Source organism: Perkinsus marinus, assembly GCF_000006405.1.
Source record: "Perkinsus marinus ATCC 50983 genomic scaffold scf_1104296928640, whole genome shotgun sequence".
Taxonomy (NCBI): domain Eukaryota; phylum Perkinsozoa; order Perkinsida; family Perkinsidae; genus Perkinsus; species Perkinsus marinus.
In genome coordinates this window covers 298,107-302,791 of record NW_003216737.1, presented here as the reverse complement: position 1 = coordinate 302,791, position 4,685 = coordinate 298,107, and positions in this window count along the sequence as shown.

Genomic DNA, 4,685 nt, shown 5'->3' with positions numbered 1-4,685 from the left:
AAGAGAAGGCCGTTTACTAAACGGACATATATCATATGTCATACAAATAGTCTATAGCAGACTACAAATGCATCAACCGGAAAACGGATAACATTCCACCAATGCTGAGGATTTCAACACGAAATTGATAATACCTCAGGTACGACACTGTCGCAACGACAGTATCGTAACAACACTGCAAATCATTGGTAACAACTCTTATTGAAAAATTTTGATCGAGAACTCTTCAGTTGACGTCTGAGTTGATCCAACGATGCGAAAAATCGATTCAATAGTATAGTGCCGCATAGAGTAAAGAAGAACGGTTCTTGGCGGGAAGGTCTTCATAAATGGTAGAGATTGAAAACCCGTATAGGCCTCTATCTTCGACGAGGCAAGTCTTCTCAAGGACTTGCTTCTGCGACTGATAGATATAGTCCTTGAAATGGCCGTCCGAGAAGGGAAGTGCGCCCATAGCAATCAGTTCAGGATAAGTACGAGGAGGTTGAAATTCGCCAGGTGAGTATCCGGTACACTCTACCTGAAATATAACACCGTATTTGAACGCAAACGCCCTTATCAAATCAGCATCAGCAAGACGATTCCCGCCTAAAGGAGTCCATGGCTTACTGATAGCTCGATTTTTGACGCTGGTACCCCGAGGGTAAGCAGGCGCTGAACGGTTCGACGAGCGAAATCAGCATTAACCATGTTATCCGAAAAGAGTGTCCGATACCCGAAGTGGATCGAAACGGTATCGAAAGAGCGTTCCAGCCGGGCTGCTTCTACGTAATTCCACAGTGGTGAGTCCGAGGGCTCCGCTCCGAAACTGAGAACAAACTATACCACGTCGTGGATCAATCTTACGGGCCAGACGTTGCCTCTACACCAGCATACTCAGACCGGTTATTCTGAATGCAGAAGCGACTGGCGATTTTACTCACCCGATCGACGCTCTGACAGGCTTCCCAGTCCTGGTCTTGAGCCTGCGGCTTATGATCGACCCAACACTTTGCGCGATTTGCCAGAAGAACTGTTGACAGTTTCCTGCCCAAACCCAGAACCTCACCTCCTCTACATCATATTGAGTGATATAAGGCTGAATCTGAGATTCGAAGGTAGCAAAACTGAATATATCGGGGGAGCATTGGTGATAGGGGTAGCTGTCTGAGACCAACAAAAGGGCTGTACCAGTCCCATATTTTCTGGCACAATCGACAATTTCGTTGACCATTGTGACGTTGATGACCTCCGAGAAAACAGAACCGTCGTTGACCAATGTGGTGCCCTGTAGAAGGAATTTACTAACACCCATGGAGAACATTTCACAAGTCTTGTCGGTGGGAGTGAGCCACTCTTGACTGCTGATAGACACCATCCTTCTAGCATACGATGGAAGGGAGACGAGAAGGACGACGATAATAGGAAAGCTGGTAAGCATCTAGGAGATGTATGCTGAAACAACTACAATGGATGCTATCATGACGCAATACAGCAATGTTATGTTGACAGGTCTATTGAGGTGGATTGTCCGGGAACAACTCTGCCACACACTCATCGCAGTGCCTCCTCATTGTCATCACATATCATGTGACACACATATCAGGAGTTGACACTATTCAAGGACAATCCCGTGAGTCGCAGTATCACAAACTGTGATCTCATCCTAGTCTGGAAGAAGCTTTCTTCCACGCGTGATAAACACGGAGTTGAATTCCAACATCACAGTCGTTGCCACAATACAACGAAGCTCATGGCTCACGTGCTCGGCACGAATCAGTCGACTGATTCACGATGTAGTTCCAGTTGAGCTAAAATCCAAAGCTGCTGTGCAATGAGCGGATAATTGCTATTGAATACGGATGGAAAAATGGATGAACGGCACGGACCCCTAGCGTCACACCACGAGATGGCGCATGGAGCGTCACGTGGGTGAAGCTCGTGAAGCATGAGTAGGGCGAGCGATAAGAGAGATAAACATGCCTCAAGTACGGGAGATGCTCCACTGTCGTCCTCGTTATATTGGGTTTTATGCAAGGCTTGGACTTCGACCGGCGCGAGGAGCGAAACTTTATTTTGAATTTTCATCACCCCCATTTGTATTGCCTTTGTAGGCTTGCGTCGCTTGAGTGATCTTCTCACTATAGCTTTGCCTCGCGATGCTGAATACGTGGAGTGGAAGCAAGACAACGATTGCGTATGCGTGCAACATCTACCTGAATCAGGTAGATGTTGCACGCAACTAACCTGGTTCGCCTGCCGTCTTTGACTACCTGGGTTGCAATAGCTCCTCCCTCGCCTCATGCCGAGCTTACATGTAGATCACACTGAAGTTTCCACAGTTCACTATTGGCTTTAAGTATGGCCGGCATGGGAGCGGCCTCTAGCTTCAATCAGCTTCTGTAAGCATCCACAGTATAGATGGGCAGCTTAGCGTTTTTTTACAGCTTACGTTACGGCGTGCGTAACGTAAGCAGTTTACAGTTACGAAATGGCCTTACGACTTTACGGTTGGTACTGAACTTCTTCTTCAGGATTGTGGCGGAAAGATTCGCTGTAGTGCAGTCCACGATAACTCAAACAGTTGTTAAACACATTTCTTGTGGCTCGGATTCAACCACACCGCTGAGAGAGTAACATTTGGATTGGCATTTGCCACTCGTTTCCCTTGCAAATTCCATCCGTCTTACTCGCAGGCTGGCCCGGAACTGCCAAGCTGGCCTCATCCACGGATTCGCATTCACATGAAATAGATTTAGGCGACTTGAATGATCAATCCTGGTTTTGTCCTCTGAAACTCCGTAAGACCCGTTACGGCGCCTTAATTTTGCGGTAGGGGGCTTGAAGCGTAACCATAAAAGTGAACCGTAACGGCCCGTCACGTAATTCTGCGCATCTATAATCCCAAAGATAGCGGCGCTAACCGCCCAAGACAGCGAACAAGAGGCAAAGTAGGCTAGCCCTCCCTTCTCGAGCTCGGGATCTCCACAGAAGGATTCCAACGGATCCGTGAGAATGCGACCGGGATCTTTGATACATGCGGCCAAACAATCTGGATTGATGAGCTTGGCATCGAAGGAGCCAATACCAGAACGTCTGATGTAACTCACCGTGCCCTCAGCAGTATCCACCTTGGAGGAGTCATCGGAGTTGTTGAGAGAAGATTTGATGTTGAAACCTGCGATCAAGTTATCCACGAACTTATCCGCAGCTCGAGAGATGGCGTTCTTCTCAGGAATAGAAGAGACGCCCAGCTGTTGGACTTCAACGACAGATTCCATAATACGGTCAGACTCCCTGGAAACCTTGGCGATCTCAGAGATGAGCTTCGAGGTCCTAGCAGATCTGGGCTCCTTGTTGAAGGCTTGCTCGGCGTCAATGGTGCCGGCAGCAAGTGTCGAAACGAGATCCTCGCGACAACCGACCTTGTCGGTCGCGGAGACAACGCCTTCCTGGCCATAAGAGGCGTTATGAAACGCTGAAGCAAATTATTGACTGACCTTTCGTAATATTTCACGCAATACAAGTTCTACTGCGTGAAATTCTCCGAAATAGCGTATGGTTTTACTGTAAAACCATGTGTTCAACGAGCGTAGTGGTATGGAGTTCATCCAATTGATGTTTCAAAACATGCGTACTATGCGAATTATATGTTGAAGCTTTGTATTCGGTACTGTCTAGGTATAATTACTCGTCGGGACGATTCACGATGAGGCGACGGTAACGAGATGACAAGGGGCTATCGGGTAGGTTGGAACGTTTCCGAAACGGCTTAGTGCGCCTGTAGTTACTGCACGCGGTAGTGAAATCGTATCTCGAAGCCAGGCAGTGAAATCGTGTAGCTATAAGAAGTATTTAAATTGATCGGATCACTAGCTGGGACAGTTGAATAACGCAGAACCAGATAGCAACACGCATGTGCACCTGTGTGGAATGCCACGGTGCTAGCTGCGGTGGCGCCGTAGCGACGTCACGGAAAGAACGTTTTTATAGATAATCCGTAGGCGAAATACATTCCCCCGTACTTCGTAAAGAATCCTCTGGTCTCCAATCGATCAGCAAATCCCTATCATGTGGTTCACCGCCGGGACTCTCCACTTCATTCTTATGACTCAAGCTATCGCTGGAGGATCGGATCGTTATGGTCAACTCAAGAATATCGACCAGGCATTCCACGACTTCATGACACGGTGAGATGATCCGTTCCCTTCAGCATATACTATATGCCATCTGTCTCTCTCATCGGCTATCAGAGTTCTTGAAGATACAATAAGAAGTATGAGACGAATGAGCAGTACCAGGTTGCAAAGGCTGCTTTTGCAGGAAACGTAAGGGAGATAGAAGAATTGAGAGCGAACGGTGAGCGATGGAAGCTTCTATTCCTCTTATGTTCATTATATGGACGATATAACCCATGAAGTCGGTTTGAACGAGTATGCAGACCTGCCACCTGAAGTATCCGATAGAGTGCTCCAGTCTGCAGAAGATCCACAATCCAAAGGGAACTTGCGATCAGTCAATGCGACTTGTAGGGTCACTCTCATCTCGTTACACTAAAGCGGCTCCAGTGAAGTCAAAAATATCCCTCAGACTCACAAGATCTCATCATGGATCTTCCTCCGTCGATTGATTGGGAAGCCGCTGGCGCTTTGGCTCCAGTCAGGAATCAAAAGGCTTGTGGGTGCCTGCTACGCCATAAGCGCTGC